At 35.7% G+C, this 23,792-nt stretch overlaps 1 long non-coding RNA gene across 1 annotated transcript; it reads left to right on the plus strand.

Moving 5' to 3' along the window:
* Positions 1 to 10,182: 10,182 nt before the first annotated feature.
* Positions 10,183 to 21,615, plus strand: LOC114063673. Its single transcript, XR_003572592.1, has 5 exons — positions 10,183 to 10,299; positions 14,971 to 15,138; positions 16,946 to 17,023; positions 19,804 to 19,925; positions 21,458 to 21,615. It is a non-coding gene; the product is annotated as an uncharacterized LOC114063673 (long non-coding RNA).
* The last annotated feature ends 2,177 nt before the right edge of the window (positions 21,616 to 23,792 follow it).

A 23,792-nucleotide genomic window follows, 5' to 3' on the forward strand; every position in this document is an offset into this window, starting at 1 on the left:
GTTCTAAGGTGCATTGTAATATGTGAACAGCCTTAAGAAAAGTTCCTAAGTTGTGTACTTTTCAAACCATAATAAATTTAAAAGAATTAAGATTCACATGGGCTTTTATGTAATACAAAGTGGCTCATAACAATATTATCTGCATTTCAAAATGTGAGATAGCTGCTTACATTAAAACTACAAATCAGGCTCATTTTCTTTACTCACAATTATTTGCTGATGTCCAACACAATTTTTGGAGGAAGAGCATGATGTTAAGCAGTTATTTAATGTGAAGGATAAGATTTTCAGTAAAGACTAAGAAAACTTAGCAGGAGAAAAGGACTTGGGGATCTTAGTCAGCAGCTACCTGAACATGAGGCAGCAGGGTACCCAACTGTCCAAGAAGGCCAATGACATGTTTCAGAAATACTGTACCCAGCAGGACCAGGGCTATGACCGTATGATCATCCCCCTGTATTTGGCATTAGTGAGGCTGAACCTCCAATCATGTAGTCAGTTTTGGGCCTTCCCTTTAAGAAAGATATTGATGTGCAACAGCATGTCCAGAGAAGGGCAACAGAACTGGTAAAGGATCTGGAGCACAAGTGTGAGGGAGCTAGGAGTGTTTTGTTTGGAGAAAAGGAAACTTAGGAATGCCTTATTACTCTCTACAACTACCTGAAAGAAGGTTATAGTGAGGTGGGTGTCAGTGTCTTCTCCCAAGTAAACAAGCAACAAGACAAGAGGAAAGGGCCTCAAGTAGTGCCAGATGAGGTTTAGACTGGATATAAGTAAGATTTTCTTCAATGAAGGTGGGGTGAGGCATTGGAATAGGCTGCCCAATAAAGTGGTCGAATCACTATTCATGAAGATTTTAAAAAATGTGTGAATGCGTCACGTAGCAATATGGTTTAGGGACAGTGCTGGGTCAATGGTTGGACTCAATAGTCTTAGAAGTCTTCTCCAACCTAAATAGTTCTATGATTTCAGAATGCACAATGTATCTAGAAAGAAATTTCAAAACAATTTGAGAATATCTCTCTATGTTTTGGAATAAGTTTATTTGAATTTTGGGTATCTAGACACCTAGCTGTATTTTATCACATATCAGTCTGACTATGGCATTCTACCTGAAGCCCATTTTAGTTCAAAGATTGTAAACAAAGAGGAACAGATTTCTTGCACTTATCACAAAGTCAGACTAGTCAATCCAAGATTCATATGCTATCTATCCATTCAGGACTTGTTTAGCTGGAAGAAATTATTTATCCTTCTCATGAGAGCATTTGACAAATTGTTATGGCTATCTACACCAAACTTTTATCAGTAAGTTTCTCCCTGGGGAAGTGACAATGACTAAGTGAGACAAATTAGTCACCTTGAGAGGTACTCAATTTTTTTATAATTATGAGTTCTGGATCCACTATTCCTATTCAACCTCTGTCCCCTTTTAAAGCCTATCATGCTGAACTCAAATGAAACTGTTACCCCTTGACTTCATTGTTAGCTTTCTTTTTTTTTTTTCTGAGATATAGAAACTGTTTTTCTAGTTTCTGTGATTCCAGTGTGCTAAACTATTCCCCAAATATGTATAAGATTTACTACGTGCTCAAGGCTCCAATACACATTATACAATATTTATTTCAAACATATCAGGAAATACCTGGGGTAACAGATCATTTCTGTTTAATTAACATAATTTGACACAATTTTAGGTATAAATAGTCCATAAATTCCCAGTAACATAAGTGTCAAAACATGTGTTAACTCCATCTGCTGGTATTCCATAGAATCTTAAATCTAAGGTGGCTCATAAAAAACAAGGAAACACATTCAGGTCACCTAGAGAGCTTAAAAAAGACAGGTTTGTGACACACTGGGAACATATACAAAAATGAATTTTAAATCTACATATGAAAATAGTCTTTTTGAAACTCCGGTGGACTTTTTTCTTTTCAAAAACTGGAGAAAGGGAGTAAGGGCTAGGAAATTTATTGAGTAAAACTGTGTATTATAAAATATTGAGGTATCAGACATTTAGCTCAAACTGTCTGCCCATTACCTAAAATACTTCTAAAAGGAAGGAAAAATAAAAAGTAAGGAAAAAAAAAAAGATGAATAAGCCAAAATCTTAGGCTTAAAATAGTCAAAAAGACACTGAGATAACTTGGCAAAATAGAATAATACAGGGAACAGATAAGATTAAAAGACATAAAAATTAAACCCTATTCATTAACACAGAAAAGGAAGATATGCTATAGTGTTAATAAACCCTTTTATATTCCTAATTTGATAGCAATGGGAAAAATTCTACCCAAAACCCCAAAACCTGACTAAAATTTAAAGTATGTTGTTAAGGGCATTGACCAAATTCCTCTTAAACACTGACAGGCTTGGGGCACCTTTCTAGGAAGCCTGTTCCGGGGTTGGACAATCCTTTCAGTAAGGAAATGCTTTCTAATGTCCCATTTAAACTTCCCTGGCACAGCTCTGGCCTATTACTGTGTGTCCTATCACTGGGTAAGAGAAAAGAAATCATCACCTCCTTCTCCACATTCCTTCCTCCAGAAGTTTTAGAGAGTAGCGAGGTCACTGCTTGGCCTTCCTTTCTCCAAACTAGACAAAACTCAACTACTCCTGAAAAGATATTACTTCCAACTCTTTGGACGTCTTCATTGCATTTCTGTGAGCACATTCAAGGACCTTTACATCCTTCATAAATTGTGGGGCCCAGAACTGCACACAGCACTCCAGGTAAGTCTATATCAAAGCTGAAAAAAACAGTATAATCACCTCTTTTGACATGGTCATGCCATGTTTTATGAACTCCAGGATGAGATTTTTCCTCTTGGGCACACTGCTTTACTCCTATACCTCCTCTTTCCCTCACGATGATGTTGCAGATCTATCTCTCCTCTTCTCCAGGAGGAACAGATCAGGTGACCTCAGCTGCTCTTCATACAGCTTCCCCTCAAGGCTCTTCATCATCTTCATTACCCTCCTTTGGATGCTAAGAGCTCAATATCTTTCTTATATTGTGGTGCCCAAAACTGCACTGGCTGGAGATGCTTTTCCTGATGCCCCCCAGGACACAGTTGACCCTCCTGGCTGCCAGGGCACTGCTGATTCATATTCAACTTGCTATTGGCTAGGACTCCCTTGTCCATTTCCAAGATCTCATTTGACAGTTTGTACCCACATCCAGGGTTGCACCATCCCAGGAAGGGAATCTGACACTTTCACTTGTTGAACTTCATTGTGTAATGTGGGATATAAGAAAGATGGAGAGACTTTCCTACTAAGCTATAGTGAAAGGATATGGGGAAATAGTTTTAAATTGAAAGAAATTAGACATATTGGACATAAGAAAGAAACTTTTTATGATGAGGCTGGTGAAACACTGGAGCAGGTTACCCACAGAGGTTGTGTTCCATCCCTGTAAGTGCTCAAGGTCAGGTAGGACAGGACTTTGAGTAGTTTCCAGTAAAAAAAGTCTCTGCACGTGGTTACTATCCCTTCAACCCCTGTAAAAGTGATGGAGTAAATAAACCTGGAAACCATTTCCAAACTTCTTAATGACAAGAAAGTGACTAGGGGAGATAATAATGGATTTATAAAGGGATAATAATGCCTGGCCAACCTCAAAGCCTTCAGTGATAAAAGAACTACATTTGTGAGTGTTAATCAGTCATCAACACATCTAGCAGTTAGACAAACTTTTTTCACAGATATGTTTATGCAGGACTAAAAGTATAAAAAATCTCTTGTGCTGTGTTTTTTATCATTTCGAGTAATAAAACATTGCATGTATTACAGTGTGAGGAAATGAATAATCTAATCCATATCTTCATTTTGCCACACATAAAGATAAATGAAACTCCTTCCTTACCACATTTAAAGTTATTCTTTATAATACAAATTGTACAACATACTATCATCTTGATTTTGCATCTGTGACAACATCTGACTCAATTCTGTCCTTTTCCCCAAGGGAAAAGAAATAGAAAAGCAAATATTTAAGAAGAATGAAAAAAAATGGTATAAATATAAATTACCATTTCAAAATGAGAATTTAAATGCGAGACTGTCTGAGAACACTCAAGTTAGTATCACACAGTAGAAAAAAAACTCTCTTTTACATTAACATTGTGTTTCTGAAGGGCACACAGGGTGAGGATGAGCTGTTCTTATTAGGACTAGCTTTAATAAGACATCATTACTCTTATTCCAACATTTCACCCAAGAGGCAAGGTTAAAACCCTTAGAGTGGGCTTTGCAAAAATACTGTTGAAGAATGATTGTTAAATCAAGTGCTGATAGAAAATGGAGGAGGCTTAAGAGGAAGCTGAATGACATAAAACCTCCCTTTCAGTAGGGTGCAGAGGATCAAGAAAATAGTAATTGAATCATAGGTATTACTTGAGCAGGATTAATTTGTTGAGTTCAAAAGCAGAGGGAAGTTGGTTAAGGACTCAATTATTCTTTGTCCATTTTCTCTCACAACTTTTGTGTTGCTATCATTCTTGGTCAAAAGTAAGAGTAATATTGAATTTTCACTGTTATTATTACTATTCTTGAGTTTGCATTCATTTACAAATGTAGTATAGAAAGTAATATAGAATTTAATATAGAAAACCCTATTGAGTTTTATTATGCCTTTTTCTAGAGCTTTATATTTTAGTGTAAATAAAATAAAAAGTTAACTAGATATTATATATATATATTTATTGGAGGTAATGAAAATTACATGCGCAAACACAAATTGACACATTTTACTGGAAGTTTTTTCATGATTTTGTAATTGACATTATTTTTTTCTGATAATAATAAAAAAATTCAAAATAAGATTATGCCAAAAAGTCAAAGAAGAAACTCTCTAGGCTCATTTGGAGTATAGAAAGCCAAAAAGCACACATGCTTATTGCAGCACTTGTTCTTCAGAAAAGATTCCCCAAGATACACCCTGAATCAGATAGGTTTCATAAATTTATACAACTTTCTAGTTACAGATTCAAGGATTACCTTATCTGTCCCACCTCATTTTCCCTTACAATACGATCCCCTCGAATTGTTCATTTTTCTCTTGACTCCCTGGTTCTGGCATGGTCTCCTGCCTTCTGGGCCTGGTTCAAGGCCTAAAGCTGGTCTAATCTTGTCTGTTTCATCTTCTTCCTCACTTTTATCAGTCTCTTTCCCAGGTGCAAGCCACTGTCTCTATTTTCACCAAAATTCTTGCCTGTAAAGAATCTTCATAAGAAATGATAAACTATGCTCTTTCCCTTGAGAACTTCCAACCTTACTAAAATACATGAGTCTTACGTCTAACACTCTTCTTTCAAAATGCTTAGTCTAAAATACAGAAATTCTATGGCTAATAATCTCTAATAAAATACTTAATTTTATGGCTACAAAAACAATAAAACAAAAATAGATAAAAAATAAATAAATAAGTAGGCAAGTCCCTGTTTATCTATGAGCTCCGGTAAAGGAACTTTCTTAATGAAAGGGATGATTCAAAGGTTCTTTTCATTTTTGGACTTTAATTCATATGTTTAATGATACTCCTATAATACTTTTAAGACTATATGGGGTGTTTACTTCAATGTTTAAAGGAATCCCTCTTCATTGTACTATGGAGAGATTAAATTTATTTTTTCTGTTTATAAATAAAATTAATGCTGCTTGAAAATGGTAGCATAACTTACAACCTTTGAAATATAGTTGTGCCATCAGTTTTCTGCTACATATCTAAGTCTAAAAACTATAAAGAAGTCACTAAATAGTATTAATGAAACAACTTATAAAAGTAAGGTAACAATTGTACAATATTTTACTGAGTTATGAGAACATGGCTTGGCTCAAACAGGAAAAATCCATCAATAGATAATATTGGGAGATACTTCAAAATAATTTGTACTTTATTGCTTCTTTGATACATGAATGATTAATGTGGTGTGATTCCATAATGAAAGATAATTTGCAGATATAAAAAATTACATCTATGTTTTCATAGGCAGCCATCAGTTTTCACAAATATTTGCTCACTTGCAAATTATCACGGTCTTTGTGTATTTTTTAAATGTAGGAAGAACCAAAACTCAAATACAGGTTCAAGCAGTCATTAAAAGATAAATTATGATAACTTTTACTATTTTTAGTAATATTTTGGTTGAACAAGGTTTATGGTTCTTATCAAAATGTACCATATACAAATATTCCTATTTAATGCATCTTAAGTAGCTAGAGAAATCAAATAGAATTTAACAAAAACTTCTTGTAAATTTAGTTCATGGTACAGTAAACTGAGGACTAAGTATCTTTTGGAGAGTTTTCTACCACTTTGGACAATTTACTTCTGCTTCTCATCTATACAGTAAAATGAAAGCGAAAGCACTAGTGTCTGCCACACAATTTTGTTGAAAAGAAAAGTTTTGATCATCCTGAGATGTTCAGTATAATAACAGGAGTCATGCAAAGTAAGTATTGCTGTCCCATTTCAGATATAGTCTTCCAAATCCTCTAAGCAGATGCTGAATTCTTAGCATCTACATAAACCCATCACTGCTATAGAAGGCAAGGAAATGTTTTCAGTAATTTAGTTCCTACAGGACTAAACCTCAACAGACTTTACTAGTATAAACAGGAATTGTAAACAAACTTTTTTCTATGAACCTGAACGAAAGCTGTACTTTCTTTTGGATTCAAAATCCCCTAAATTCCTGTACTTTAGAACTTGTGATAATCATGTCATAGCTGACATTCTAAAGAATGATTCTTCTGATATTCCTGAGCTTTCCCTTCTTAATTATCCATCTGTGTTTTAATCTTTCTTAAAAAGAAATTCAGTTACAAGCTAAAACCTGTTAATGGATGGGAACAAATGGGGAAAAAATGTGACAATATGCTAAATCTGAGATCCCATTCATTCCTGAACAATAGTATCTTAAAAATGAAGAAAACTTATGATTCTAATGAATGTCACATGGCACATTTTTGACATTATTTATAATGCCAACTCATAGCAGGATCTGACAATTAGCATACATTTTTGCCATCTTTTTTCATGGCTGTGTGTGTAAGGCAAAGCAAAGTTTTGATGAAAATGTTAGTCGTGACACTAAGCCCCTTTGAAAATGTACACTATAATTATTTTTCCTTTTGTTCACTAGTTCAACAATACTTTCATTAATCATTTATCCAATTCTGATTTTCTTTTTATGAAACCATCTCCATCCTGTATTTATGCCTAAACACACTTTATTGCGATAAAATGAACTAAAAACGTCGCTTCTTAAAAAACCCCCCATGTGCTGTTACAAGCACCCACTGATGTCTGTATTGCCAAGTGTAGACTGATGACTACCACCATTGCTGTATCAGAGTTATTTCTACTCCGAGTGGTATATATGGCAGCTAGAATATGATTCCACTTTGGATTCTTTGTGAGCATGAAGTTATGGAGCTATCTTCTTTTTTTTTTTTTTTTTTCCAAAGGAAAACCGAAACTTTTTGTCTGAGATGAGTTGGCAAAATAGAAACCTGCTGCAGTAGCAGATGAGTAATTATATAGTGATTTGTAGCATAATTACTTATGAGAGACTGAATGGTTTATGTTGCTGGCTTGATATCAAGAAACTGTTTAACATAGTCTCCTACCCTTTTGCCCATTTCAACAAACTTAAACCTTTTCCAGACTCCTTAACTGCAAGTCCTAGAGTGTCTACTACGTATTAAATCATCAGATAAATAGAGTGCATCTTCATTATTCAGAAAGGAAATCAGCAGGAGTTAGGGTAGTTTTGACTGCAAAGAGGAGCATAAGAATGAATATTTAATAGGATGTCCACTTAGGATACTCTAAATATCATTGCTGGCACTTATCCAGCTAAGAAAAACAGAAGAGGGAAGAAACTACGCACTGTTTATTTTAATTAGGTGAAATTATGTGGTTCAATAAAGCATAACAGCCTGCACAATGAAAGAAGAGACCCATGTTTATGAGAGAATTATTGATGACAAAAATGTTGGCAACATGCATGTTTTACTGAGGCAGTTGAAAGCCATTTTATTATATCTTTTCATTCATAATTTCCTGCAACATGTTTCAGTGTGTAAACTGATAACAAGACCATGTGGTGGGGGAACCTTTTACTATTTTTTATAATAATGAACAAGGCCATTTTTCTTCTTCACTGCAGAACTAAATGTTGTTGACCCTTTCACAGACTGAAGTAGAACATGGCAGAAGAAAGCAAAAAGAGACAAGAGAATATTTATCTTGAAAGGTGTTTATTCTGTGAACTGGGATAGCATATGTTGTTTGGAGAGGGAGAGAGAGATTGTAAATGTAAGAAATGAAGGCTGGATTCTGACTAGCACAACAAACTGCAGTTTTTGAAATTCATAGAGTATAGTTGTCTGACTATAATTTAGAACAGAACTAGAGTATGTATTCTGCCTGCTGTATATCACCAAAATTTGATACAAGGATAACAAAATTTTTACTTGGAAACTAGATACTATATTAAAAAAAAATAACAATTTTTTAGAGAAGCAATGTTAGAGGTTCTCTAAGATTTCAGGAAGTAAGAAGCAGTGCAGGAAGGAAAGTAAAAGCTAGCACACGAAATATGTCATACTATGTCTTTCTAAACAGGAAATGAATAAAAGGCCTTTGAAAACACAAGTCAGTAAAAAAAGAAAGAAGAAAGATAGAAAGATTAACTTCTATAATGCAATATTATAAAAAACACCAATCCAAAATAATATTTTGACTAAAAAAATCCCCTTTGGGTAATATGGCCTTTCACTTAAGAAAAAAATAATTAATATATCTGGTCAAAACCAGCTTTATTATCTTTATATCTGACAATATATCTGCAATCATTCTACTTATACTTCTGCTGGAAACAACTGAAACCCCTTACCCCAGGCCACCTCCAGCAAAATAAGGGGCATCTGGGCATCTTTCCCCTTTCAGCAGACTTGGAATGGATTTTAATATCAGTTCTGTCAACACTAGGATATGGAATATGATGTAACAGCAAAAATGTTTTTGTTCCTGCAAGAAAACTGAAAAAAGAGGCTGTTCTCTTGATGTATTTCAGTGATGGTCCATATGAGAATAAATGCACACAGGGGTACCAACAAAGTACTTTCCATTTAGAGAAACTTCTGCCCAGAGTGAATTTTCACAAAACCTTAACTGAAAAATACGAGGGAAGGCAGGAAGAAAAATGAGAGAAGGTGTTTGTGGCATCTGCTTTCTGCTGAGCTCAGAAGGCAAAGGAAGTTGCATCCTCCAAGGTCTGATGCAGGAGTTCAGGGTGTCATTTCTTATTGTGGTCTAAATTCAGTGTCACTGGGGCAACATTTTGCAGAAAAAACTGAAACCAAACTGCCTATATGGAGGCAGCTATAGTGGATGGAAAGACAACTACTTGCTTTGTATCCTAGGCACCATGATATCCAGCTGCTCTGATCCTTACATTCTTGTTTTCCTGATGTTTTATTTGTTTTTTGGTTTTTGTTTTGTTTTGTTTTTTGTTTGTTTGTTTGTTGTTTTTTTAATTTTACTTTAAACTGAATAATAATACATACTTCCAAAGTTATGACATAAGACTGAAAATATAATCTAGAGGGTAAGACTGATTAATGAAATTAACCATTCACAACAAAATTTGGTCACACGATCTTTTGAAATAATTAACTACAAATAAACTCTTGGTTATACAAGATAGTGACTGTCATGAGCCTCTCATAGGGGGTGTGATGTTCATTACAAATCCTCATCAGGCTGAACAAAGACACTAGATCACGTGTCGGGCAGATCTTATGCTTTTATTGTATATTTACCTGAACTACAGCAGCCAGTCCACTATTTAGATTGAAAAGGTGTTGGCTAACAAGCCCTTAAATCCTTACAAAACACTTCCTTGAGAGTGATGGCTAACAAGCTCTTAATTTAGTATAGTACACTTCAGTAAGTTCCCAGCTCCCACAACAAATTCCTCAGAGGTGCTGACTCACAAGCCATAACACCCCTCCACCACCTCCACACTCCCACAACAAAGTTCAATACAGAGCACGGGATAGAATATGATAGGTCTGCTTTGCCCATGCAAGGCAAGGGATGAAAACAAGAGAGGAAAAGGGAGAGAGAGAACAAAGAGTATCATCAGTCCTTAGATCTTATGTTGGTCCTGCCAGGTGCATGTTCCGGAGATGGGGCAAAAAATGACAGCAAAAGAGAGGAAAAAGGGAACAAGGGTGCCTGATCTGCTCCCTTTTATATTTAACCCAGTGCCCACCTCTTATGTAAATTAGATTTTTTTGGGGATGTTTTGTTGTGACGGGAGGGATACTGAACACAAGCCTCAAGGTGGAGAGGGAAGTTAGTCCAGAACAGCTCTGTTCCACCTGCACAGGACCCTCCCCTCCAATCACACCTTTCCTGTAGCAGTACTCAGAATGTTTGAGGCAAATGCTTAGGTCTGGTCCTCTACAGTGACAACTTAACCTGTTTAAGAATGATTAATGTATATTAATACACTTGTTACAGGTATCAAAATCTTCAGACAAGGTAGTCTGTTAAATTCATGATCTTCATTGTCCAGATTTTCACGTTGAGCATCCATGTTTGTCTTTGGCTCCTTTGTAGCTAACCCCTTTTTGTATCTCCGGTAGGTATTCAGGCCCAATGAGTATGAATAGGTTGTTAAAAAGGATTCTGCCACTGGAAGTCTTCTCTTAATTTTGTAATTTTGTATACAGCCTTAAAATAAAAACAAACAGTCCTGACCTAAGCTAAGTAGCTAAAAGATGTTCTGCCATCACAAATTTTAATCTTATATTTAGCTACCAAAAACGGTGAGCATTTGCCAAAGGAAGTGGTTAGTATAGCTAATTGGTTTGAGATTTAAAATTATAACAGTAATTGTTGTGTACTTCTTATAATTAATTTAATTGCTCCCATTTCCTCTGAAAGCCTCAATATTAATTCCCATTCACTTTAATGTTAAAATTATTGGCAAGGGCAGAGATATTCAAATACTGGCTCACGCTGCAAAGTGAAGTCATTGACAATTTCACCAGATGGTTCTATGCTTTAAAGAAATGCAATCTTAACCTCCCCTTTTTCTTTTTTTTTTCTTTTTAAAGACAAATTATAAAAAATCAAGAATAAGAACACAAAGTACTCCTTTTGATATAAGTGAGGAAAGTGTTAAAAATATGTTTTCAAATACTTAGCAGGTCTTTTTGGGGTGGCACAATTGGGCACGATTAAGGGAAAATAATTGCAGTCCAAATAATTTCATCTTAACTTGTTACTCCATTACATTCCTCATATCCCATCATAGACATTTGTTTCTCATCCTGACCTCAGCACTGACCAGAGTGGCAGAAAGAATCTTGCAGGTTCAGCAGGGCTGCTATTGCTGAATATCCTGCTGCCTCCCAGAGGGAGAGGTGTTCATTTGAGATTTTAGAGAACAAGACCCTTTTCATAACCTCAATTACCACAAGGTCAATCTGCAACTGAGCGTTCAAGTGGTACTTAGATTGCCTGGTAAGCAGCTGTGGCCCAAGAGCTGTGCTGAAATCAAGTTAAACTGTCATCAATGTCTATCTGTTAATAACAGGAGCGAAAGAGAATCTTTCTGATAATTGGCTTTTTGAGGAACTAGAGAAGGGATTTGATTCTCGAACAAATAAAGCCTTGTCAAGATTAAACATTCATTTGTAATTCATAAAAAATGTCTGTTTCCCTCCACAATTCAGTCAAATAAACATATGTACGCTCATGTGTATTTGTATGTATGTGTGTACATATGCATATCTACATGCACTAAATACAAGGCATTTTTCTCTAGGCAACAACTTCTATACGTTACAAAATTTCAAAACCATTATGCATGCATTCTGCTAGCAATGAATTTTATTACATTTTTGTGATAAATATATTTATACTCTGACATGAGATTCATGCATAAGAATTGAAAATTACCAGGAGGGTGATGGCAGTCTGTCAATTGATTGAGAATCCTTCAATCCCCTCAACTTCTATTCTTTCAGTAAGGTCTCACTATAGGTCAAAATACTGTAGGAAAACCAGAATTACAGTATGATGAATAAAGCAATTCAACTAGATTAGAAACCAATGTTGAGCATGGCAATGCCTAAATTGGAATGTTCTAAATCAAAACCCCAAAATGAAACCAAATGGTCTAACTTAATGCCTATTGCATACCATGGTAAGGCCGTAAATGTGTTGTAGTCACTGCAATTTGAATGCTTGTCATGTATTAGAAACATATACATTTTAAGCAGTATGTCAACTCTCTTTGATCCTCCTTCAGAACTCTAAGCCCTTGCTGACAGTTACTTAAGGGTGACAACTTTCCAGGAAAAAAAAAAAGCCAGCCATTATTGCACACAAAAGATTGTATACTATTATTATTAAATTTTACCTTTTTCATCAGTACCTCTTTTAAAAATCTAACTAGAAGATATATTGATGAGGCCTCTTCTTTTTTCAAGGAATGAACAAGCAAAAAAGGTAGGCTACGTAGCCACTGCTGCATGTGCTTCATTTAACCATAGCTTTTACTGAAACTCAATGAGGCTTATCTCACCTAACTTTAACCATCCATAGAGTAGAAACCTGCACCTTAGACAGCTGTCTAGAGTTCTTTTGCAATTACTGGAAAAAAAACAGGCACTACTACAAGGTGATTCATCCCATCCTAAAGCTGGCATCCAAACCAGAGCAGATTAATCACATTCTAGAAGTTAGGTGAGATGTATCCTAGCTATGCTGACTTGAACAGTAGTTTTGCTACATAGTGTGACTCAGAGCTCACATAGTCATGAGCCCAAGTGAGGCGTGGGCCTAGCTCATGTCTGCAAAAAATAGAATGTGAATTTTATTGTGGAAAACGAAATGACTATGGGTTTAGCTTCTTGAAATCAAATATATACCGCATGCTAAAACATAAATCAGCGATGTTCCAGAAAACAGTAAAAGATTTAGTGAAACTAATACAGAGCTAAGGCACTAACAACTGCAGCTATCATCTCCATATTACCTTCAGATTTTCCCAGCTACCTTCTGGTTTTATGTCAGTAAGAGCTTCCCTCATTAAAGAAACTTGGTGATTAGTTCATGCCTGCATAGGCAGAAGACTCATCTGTCTTCCAAAGCCCAGTCTGGCCTGGGATTCACACTGACAAGTTTTGCCATCTCATAAAGTGTTTGAATGACAACCCTTTTAGAGCATGGTGAGTGCAGCAAACATTTCCTCCTGTACTGAGAAATGTGTCAATAAATATTTGTCTACTAATTTCTGTACTTCAGCTGGAAGTAAAAGTTTTCTTCATGTTCTCTGTTCCTTCAGATAGCACTTGGACTGTTTTTCTGTCCAGCCAATTCTATAATTTTTTAAATCTAGAGTATAGGAGAAATAGAAGTCATTCTACCTTCAGACCTATCAAGCATTTGGTTTGATAAATCAGCTCTGTAGGATATTTCCAACAGTTTCAGGACATCAGTTAAACCTGATCATCTATTTCTGAAATAAATAGACTTATACAAAACATAAGCATAATTTATCTTTTGACAGAAAAGAGTAGAGATGTTTTGTTGTTTTGTTTTTTTTTTTTTCTTTCTTAAACAATGGATGCAATTCTTGCTTGTAGGAATAGATTCTGAGTTCTCAGATAAACTGAGGTAAACATCAGATGAAATTCTGATATATAAGAGAAGTGAGTTTTAGAGAGAAGCATTTACATCAGCACTGCTAAATTCATCTGTTTGAGACAGTGATTCATGGTAAATTATTTAGTTTGGTTTGCATCTACTGTGCTAGCTCCCTGTAAGAAGCATCATCTATGCCCACATAATATAGCCCTTGGATTTTCTTCTGCTCTGGTTAATATGTGTGGCACTCAAATAATTTAATAATCATAACTGGGTTTTTTGTGTTAATTGTTTCTGTTCAAATTGCCTTTAATATTTTGAAACCTGTACTGCAGCTAGCCAGAATGATATTAGTACACCATAAACCACTGCTGATATATTGCATATACTGAAGTATGTCAGTAAACAATCTCTGGATTAAATAAGAAGTCAAAGTTTTTTGGGATAGATCTTGAAATTATCTGAAAAAGCGCAGAGATGGAAATGAACTAAAAAAGCACATATGGAATAAAATATGGAGACACAACCCATAACATGCTTTGGGCCCATAACATTAAAGATCTTTCAGATCCTCAAAAGGTATTTTTATTTATTTATTTTTTTATACTTTCAACCTTATTTTCACAATGTAAGACATCAGCAAAACCAAAACTTTTTGAGACTGTTATTGGTCAGTTTATGCATTTCAGTCATTTCTCATTGAAATTGATACATTTTGTCTAGTTTATTATTTTTCTAGTTTTAAAATTTCTAGTTTTTTCTCAGATAGTAATCTTGAAGAAGAAAGATCCCCTTTGATTATTCTTCTTGAGAACAACTTTAAAATAGCTCTTAATTGGAATTAGAACAGTAGAATTCCAGGAAAAATTTTGCTCAGGTTTTCAGTTTCATTCAAAATTACTCATTGTTATTAAAAAAGAATGAAGAGAGGATATTTGGCTAACAAATTTTGTTCCAGAACGCAAATTACACAGAAGATTATTATTTTTACACCAGCAGCTTGACTACAAATTCGATAAAGTGCTTAGCAAAGCCTATCTCTGTGCTGAGTATACTAAAAACAAGTGCAACCCCTGGGCACTGCAGAAAATACTGCAGGACAACAAATACTGTTCACTGTCATTTATCTTCTTTAGTGCTGAAACTTGGTAAAACCTGGCAAAAAATACACGCAAAAAGAAAAGTCAGATAGAGAACTGATAATTGTCAAGGTCAAAAAGACGGTTATTCTTCTTTAAAGCTGTCAGCAAAAATAGCAATTGCAAGCTCATTTCTTTTTTTTTTTTTAGCTTTACATTTTGACATTTTAAAAGCCCATGTCTAGGTTTTCAAATGAGTTCTTTTCCCGCTGGAATTAGAGATTTAGCTATCAATGCTGAAGGACAATTAAATGTAGAGATGGTCAGCTGGATCAGTTTACTCAAGTTCTGAGTGACTGTTTTCCCATGTTTCAAAAAGTAGGTCATTGATATCCATCTTTTTTTTTTTTTTTTTTTTTTTTCTGGTGAAAGTGTACTAGCACCTGAGTCTTAGAGTGTTCCAGGAAAGCACTTGGCACATTGTGAGACCTGAAAAAGTCTCAGAAAAGTTCACATGGTCTGCCATGAATTCTTATTCTATAACTTGCCTGGCATCTTCTATCTTAATTAATCACCCCTGTAAATTGTAAAAGAATGCACTGAAAAATAAAAAATCTTCTCACATATATTGGCCTCTTACCAAGCAGTAGGTTTTGAACAGAATTAGCACATATATACATCTATACACAGATTTTTCATGACTGTTTTAGTAAGAAGCTGAAATATCCTTGACTCATAGTCATGGCTAAGAATGGTTAAGCATGGCTAAGATTTTTACAGTGAATCCTGCATTTGTGATGTGCTTTTTTTCCTTTTGACACCCACTCTTGTTTAGCTGGTGGGTAAACATATTGGCTTTGACATTTTTATAGCTCTAAAGAAAACATAGTTCATCTGCTCATAATTTGCAGTCTCTCAGCTCCAGATAATAGAAAAGCGAAGACAGAACTTCCTTTTGGACAGTTGTAGCCAATCATTTAATGGTTTGTAATCACGAGATTCAAATCTACTCTTTAATTTTGAAAAATTTATTTTGATTTAAGGAAATACTAGGTAACGGGATAGCCCCTCTAGCATGTATAATAAGCAGCAGTTTGTAGAGTTGAAATCAACTGCTACCAAGGTAGCTCTTCCAGTGCCCTGTGGCAGCTGTGTTGGGTTTGATTGTGGGGACAAAGCACAACAGCAGCATATCCACACTGTCAAACCACTCTATGATCAAGCCTGTTTGCACCCACTCCTGTATTCATGCTCTAACTTGCTACTTTTATTCTTCCTAATTATTCTGCACAAATTGAATTAGATTTGAGAGGACAAAATATCCCATCTGAACCTAGTGTATATTTTATGCTACAAGCTATTGCATACTCCAGTGTTTCAGAGGCACTCATTTAAATTCCCCCAGTGAGAAGAGGAAATTAAACATAATTTCTCATGTATGAATGACAGTTTTGTTCTTATTGCCTTCTTAGGAGATAGTGATATCACCACAGCTGGCAGCTGTTTCTTGCACACAATGTGGTTTAGCAGGCTTGTTCTGGGAACATCTACTACAGCAAGTATATGGACGAGACAGGGAGATAAGTATTTAGTTTATAGTTCCTTAGGGACCCTTAGCAAAAGGTAATCTATCAAGTTTTTAAGCACTGTCAAGACTTCCGGGCATGTCAAGAAATATACTTTATGGATGCTTGGAAAATTATATTTGGATTTAAGGCCCTTAAATATCCAACAAATAACAAGTTCATATTCTGATATCTTCTGACGTTTGCACTGGGTTTCTCAGGTAGATACTTGTGATGTATGGTAAATCCACCCATCACATCCTCTGAGTCTCAGCTCCTTGGCCATAATGTAGGCATAATAAGAGCACTTTATTACCTATGAAATATTCAGTTAGCCTTGCTGTGGAGATGGGGAGAAAGCAATCATACAAGTAAATTAATATGTCTAATAGAAAATCAGAGTCATAAAGGATGTTGGATGTTGCAATTTAAATCATAATATAAGAATTACAATGTTTAAACTTTATTTTTCTAAATATTTTCAAGCTCTTTACAAGCATTTGTACCACATCTATACCACAAGTCCTTTCTGATAACATGTAATTTTTCTTTTCAAATAAGTCACACTTTTAGACCTACTAAATAAAGAGAAAACTTTTTTTTTTTTTTTCCTGGTACAGTTTATTCCACCAAGGTAACCAACATAAGCTATATAAGCAAATTAAACTTGCTACCCAAGGGATGACATATAAGCTGGAGTAAATACCATTATAATTTAACAGGCAAATGTTTTTTTTAATTGTCTAGTAGCAACTCTTTCCCACCTGATTAAGGTACAAGAGCCAAAGAGTGTTTTGTTTATTTTCATGTGGTGGCATAGTACTGATTTGTTCATAATTGCAGCATCCCAGAGCTATCTTGTGAGTGTCTATGTGGCCCTTGGTAATTTTTGCAATTGCTTTTGTTTGCCCCATTTGTTTAACTTCAGTTGCAATTTTTCCTCCAGGAGTTGTCACCTTTCCAATGGATAGCCAGAACTAAGGTTTTACTTCGTTTGTGTTCTGGAAATTGGTGGAAGCTTTACTATATGCTAGCAGACTAAGCATTTGGATACAGTACATTGTTTAGGTGCTTGCTAACTCTTGTTCTCTAGAGCAGTTGGAATGTAACCATCTGGGCAATTTTACAAAGAATATGAAAAACAGGAAAAAAAACTCCAACACTGTACGTACCTAGATATGTAGAGCTGACTTTGGAAACTAAGTGAAAAGATTAAAAAATAATTAAAATTATTACTACAACTAATAATAACAATAAAAAATATGAAAAAAGTAGTAATTAGAACACTCTAATGAGAATCCAGACCAAAATACTGTGCAGCAATAAAGTATAACTTAAAGGTATTTTTCCACCCTTGAGCTCTCCCTATATCTTTTTTTTCAGTAAGTATAGAAGTTAAAAAGCAATATTCCTCCATTGTGTCTTCCAGACTTCTTACCTCAGGGAAAAAATAAAAGATTAAAAATTTAACTTACTTAAATAAGGTGTATTTGTGGTTTTGTATACGTATGTGTGAGACAAAATAAAACTTTTTTTTTTTGTTGTTTCATTGGTCTACTGACGGTAAAACAAAATAGAAGTAGGCTTGCTGGTATCCAAACATGCTTCTATTACTACCAGTCTCTAAGGATCAGAAAGTGAAATATGCTTCATAGTACCATTTGAAGCACCAAAGGAAGAGTTTTCTCTACTCCCTCTTATTTCTCTAAATTCATTCCATTATGAAAGAAATAATAAAGTAGTTCAAAAGTTCAGGAATTTATAGCTGATGAATATTTTATTTTGTTTCTTCACACTATATTATTCTGTGACAAAACAATATACTATATTCCTACAAATCAAAGTAGTGGCATTAGACCTCAGCTTTGTACCTGTTCAAGTAGTCATACAGGTGATAAGTAATCCGTGTTTGGTGTTACACGTTTCCTTTGAAACTGACTCTTTTTCTTTAGTTCATTTACTTTTTTTTCTCTACTCTTATTTTCTTTTCCAAATGCAGGTTTGGGGTTTGGTGCACATTGTTTCTTTAGTTTGGAGTACATGGTTAAAAGTATCATAAACCAGAATGTGTAGTCTGACACAATATTACTCCCGTATGGTGTCATGACTGTCATCTCTAAGAAAGGACATTTTCCCCACATGAAGATTAGGAAAGCACTTATCTGCAGTAACATCGCTGTAATTTCTCTGTTGGACTGAAAAGAGTAGGAGTTAAATTATCTGTGTAGAAACCAGATGATTTGTTGCTATAAAGTCCTTGGGTCAGGTTCCTCATTGAGGGGAGCTGCAGCAACTTGTCTCATATACAGTAATGACTCTGGAGCAACTATTTTATTGCCTAGAAGAGTGAACAATGAGGCCTCTGGGAGGCAACTCAACCTGGCCTTAGCTCACTTATAGAGCTGAGAACAGCTTAATTTAGTGTAATCATAATTTACATGATTTTTCTTCTGCAAATTCCATTATATGAAATTCTCTTATGAAAGAAATAGCAAAAAGCCCAATGGACAGTGCAAAAAGAAAGATAGAGGGCACATTTAATTTTCTTGAAGTTTTAAAAGCAATCCATTTTATGTAAAAGAAAATGTGGTTTGTCTCTTTTCCCATAGCCGTGAAAATTCTAGATCCCAAAACAGAAATGAGATTTTTAATGAAAACTAGAGTTGCTGATAGACAATTTGACAATCCCATGCAACACTTCTAATTAATATTATAGTCCTTTTCCACTACCCATGTTCCTTGAAAACATACAATTTGTGGTTTCCCTGCTAGGTCAGTTCTAATCCATAGCTCAGATTTGTATGCTCATCAGTGTGAAAAAAGCTGGCTACTTCAGCAGCCTTAGAAACAAGATACCATGATACAACAAACCTCTACCTTTCTTACGGTGTTAAGGATAGCACCAAACATTTCAGGGAGATAAATATTATATAGGAATAGGTGAAATGTCAAAGAAAAAGTTTTACTTATCATGAACAGTAAGTGAATTACCTGTCTTACTAATTGGGCATGTTTCTGGTGTAGTAAATTAATATAAATGGATAAAGAAGCAGCTGTTAGGAGGTCTCAAATTAGTATGAAAAATATCAACTATTTATGAAACTATATTTTTCCTATTAAGCTAACAACCAGCTAGACCATGAGGCCACATTTCAGATTAAATTATAGAGGTGTAAATCTCAGATAACGCTGTTGTAAATCTAGAGTAATTCCAGTGAGCACAATGAAGTTACTCACAGCTTGCATTAGCGTAATTGGAACTGGAATACAGTCTGTATTGTAATAAGGCACCAAGTATGTGGCAAAAATCACTTTGCTAGGGAAAAGCTTCTTAAGTTTTTCACTGAAATTTACTTCAGAGGCTAAATAAGAGTAGAGCTGTCGGCCTAATCCCAGAATGGACTAAGTAAATTTATACTGCGTTCATTTCACAGAGCTGTTCATTGTTAATGGCAAATTCACTTGTGTGTGCTTCTAGGAGGCTGACTAATTCATACACCATTTAAAACAGAACCACTGCTGATAGCTGTAATTAGTTCCATAGCAACCCTTCCTCCTGCTGCTGCAAGACTGAGACTGCTAGTCCAGCTCCTATAACAGGTATGTACCAATTAGTAAAGCCTGAACCTAGTCCAGTAATGTCGTAATGAAAGGATAACAGTAGAGGAACTGAGTTTACTTTTTTTTGTTTGATCTTAGTGGTACTACATTTGCAATTTGCTTGCAAAGGTCAACTTTAGAAAAATAGTTGCACTTTGTTTAGGTCGTTTTAAATTGTGCTGTAAATACACTTCCAGTTTTGTAACACTGTGGTTATGGGAAAGCACTTAATGACAGAATAATGGTCAAGAAGTCTTTTACAGGATATTAATTTGGAAACATTTATCAAATCTCATGTTCTGCTTTATTCTTTCTAATCTTCGAAAGATTTATTCTTAAACTGAAGAAAAAATTCTGAGATCTTAGTAGCTAAGCATTTACACGATTAGAAATCTATGCAATGTTGGACTTTTTTTCCCCTTTTTGTATGAATATAGAGGTAGTTTACTTGTCAATTTGGGGGGGATAAAATGAATTATTTACATCTATTCCTCAAGCAGAAAGTCTCTTTCTTCAGCAAGGAAACATTTTATTTTGCTGATCCTTTGTCTTGTTTTCTGTTCACTTGCTAAATTCTACTTGGCTCTTGCAAGTTTTTTACTCATATTTTTTGCATCTATCTATAATTTAGTGTTCAGACAAACTTAACATTTCCTCTGTCTTTTGTAACCTCAATTTTCAGTACTTTCTTCAAGTCAAAACCAGGAAATGAAATTTATAAATCAAAAAACTAGACTAAAGCTTTTAGGCTACATTTCTGACTTAATCTGCAAGATCCTTCCACACCACTTTTGATACAAAATCCAGTCAATGCAGTTTTTACATATGGATTTCAACTATCTTGAAGAGCCTAGTGAACCAGTCCTTCTAAAGAAAGCTTCTGCAGTTTGTATAGTCAAATAGTCTTGCATTTGATCCGAGTCAATAAGGGACAGGTGCTTTGAAGGTTATCAGAGGGAGATCATGCTCTCAGAAGATGTCTATTTCAAGTCAAATGACTAAAATCTCTCTGTAGTCCTTAACAGTTACTGAACATTAAGATTACAAAACCAAACCAGATAATTCTGAAGTAATTCCCTCAGAATCATGTGTAGGATGGGCATTTAATCCTCAGAACGGCTGCTTTGTTTATCTCCTACTAGCAAGTTGCATTATTTTCTACTGTAAATATACTGCATCTCCAGCCCACACTGATTTCAAGTGCACTTAAAAAAAACCCAAGGCATATTGGTATACATACAAGTTTCTTTGGGAACAATTAATAGAAATGATCCAATGTAGAGACACGAAACTTATTGTGTCTAATTCACCACATATCAAGGTCTGAGAAGAAAGCTTTCACTGAGCAGAGAACGCACGCTTGTGGTAAAAGGTGAGTCAGCCTGTGACTTTGTGTAACTCACCCTGGAACTTCCTTGTCACCAGTAAGTTAAAAGAATAAAGTTAGCATGATTTCACTCAATTATGACATATGGGATTTTTTGTTTGTTTTGTAAGAATATTCTATACCTGATATAACTCTTATGGTTTAGGAGATATAAAACTGTATTTGAAAGAATACTATGGAACAGATCCACACAGTGTGTGGGATGTGCACCAAGATATGACTTGTGAAAAGAATGTGAAGTGTCCTATGTCAATGCAGTTCATAACTGTGCTAACACAATTCCATGTACTCCTTCTTGGTTAATAACAAGACAAGTGAACATACTGGTTGCACAAACCAGCTCTCCCTTACTCTATCTCCATTCTCACCCTCTCACCCCTATCACAAAAAAAACCCAAACCAAACCACCCATTTTCAAGCACTAAAACCTGGAATCCTAGAACTGTCATTACAAAAAGGTGGTATATTTCCAGAATCACAGGCAGCTGACACTGGGGTCATGCTCTTTAATCATGGAAGGAGTGGGGAGTGGCTCCCACCTGGAGAGAGAAAGGAAATAGCATTCCTGTCATCCCAGATTGCTTAAGCATGTTGCTGATACAGCAATGCTATTTACAAACAGCAGCTGTGGAGGGGGCTCTTGTTATTCCTGTATCTCCACTGGCAAAGAATTCCTCAAAGACAGTGTTGTGATTTTATGGAACCAAAAATATGATAAAAATTGACTGATCTTGCTTAACATATGAAAGAACTGTCCTTTATATAGCAAGCATCTTCTTTCTAAAATATGTAAATCATTATGTTTTCTCTCTACAGATGTAAAAGAGTAAGAAATTTTCCTACAGAAAGAATCAGTTTTTGAAATGTTTTAACCTCTTTAAAGCACTTTAGGAAAAACAAACAACTCCTCTTGCAATTGCAAAAGCCTGTAACCTGTACAGAGAAATGGGGCGACCACAAAAAAAATATATATCTTTACAACAGAAAATAGAGAAAAAGAGATTAATAGATAGAACTGTATAGAAACTGACGAATGAGAGAACACAGCCCATTTTGATCAGGTACAGAAATTTCTGTTCAATCAACGAAATAAAGTACTTCCTACAATGATGAGAACAGTAAAAGAGTTGAAAGAGAAGAGACTAAAATAGAAGGAAAAACACTGAATCCTCTGAGAGAATCAAAACTGAAAGGATCAAACATGATAGATGGCAAAGGAGGCACTATCATGACTTGCTGTCAGGGAAATTGCTTTGGTTTTGTTTTATTGTGTTTCCTCCTTTTTGTTTTCCTTTAAAGGGCAGAAAATGAGGGGGAAAATATTAAACTCGGGATAGTTGGGGAAATTGTGTCTCTTGTTACTGAACTTTGTGCAAGAAATAGGGACAAGCTTAGTGAAGAACTGAATTGGAGACTCCAAGAATGTTTAGCTGATAAAAATGAGATTCCATGCTCAATGTATGTGCAATAAGTAGTTTTTCAAAAGTCCTATCCAAATTGGGTCGTTTCCCAGCAGCCTATGCCTTGTGTCCTGAATTACAGAAAAATTCTGGTATCCATCTTTTCTTTTCTCTTTTCCCCAAATATGACTACTGATTTGGACTGTGAAGGGAACTTGAGATAAGGGTGGTACTATTATCCTAGGAGAAGGATGTATCCACAAGTGCGAAAGACTAGAATGCTGATGACTCAGACAGTCCAGGTGCAAGGTGACTATGGGCAAAGCAACCACCTAGGTTATAGGGGTGCTGAGAGCATGCACACCTGCCAACTTTGGCTTCAGGCTGATTGTTGTTTCTCTGTCCTTACACAAATGACTTAAATGTGATAATTACTCTCTGGGGAAGCACTGAGACAATTCACACATAGTCTGAAGATATTCATCTTTGCTGATGGACCATAATGGATCCACCCGTGTAACAGGCATCTCTAACATCTTGTCAAATATTCCTGGAACGACCCGTGATCCAGTATTACATCATCCAGTGTAGAACTCCCTTCCCCAGGGGTTCCCACTCAGCCTAAGCCAAATAAAAGACCACACGTGGACTTCATGCAACGCTGAATTTTTTTCCCTCACCACACGGGACTTTCCGTACCACCCAGGACTTGCACCATCACCTTGATGGACCTGGACTGTGACCACCACTACGACGGGACTGCAACCACCACTTTGACCAACAAACATCAAAATTCAGCAACCCAGTCTCATCGTTGTATCCAACAGGTGTCTTGCAAATCCTCTCGGGGAGTCCGCGGCCCTGCTCCAATTGCCTGTACCAGCACCACAGCCTCACTCCAGCAATGACCCTCCAATTGTTCCTGCCAGGTTTTCCGGGTGTGGCAGAGATGAATTATGGGCACCCATCTTGTTTCTGTCCTGTCTCTGTGTGTATTTTCTTTTTCTGAGTGGGGAAAGCCGGGCCACTATCTGGATTTAGTCAGGACGGTGGGTCTTGGCAAGTTTCTCATCAGTTGGT

The sequence above is a fragment of the Empidonax traillii genome, unplaced genomic scaffold (genome assembly GCF_003031625.1).
Source record: "Empidonax traillii isolate 1590-97213 ecotype Southwest subspecies unplaced genomic scaffold, ASM303162v1 scaffold479:size629863, whole genome shotgun sequence".
Classification (NCBI taxonomy): Eukaryota; Metazoa; Chordata; class Aves; order Passeriformes; family Tyrannidae; genus Empidonax; species Empidonax traillii.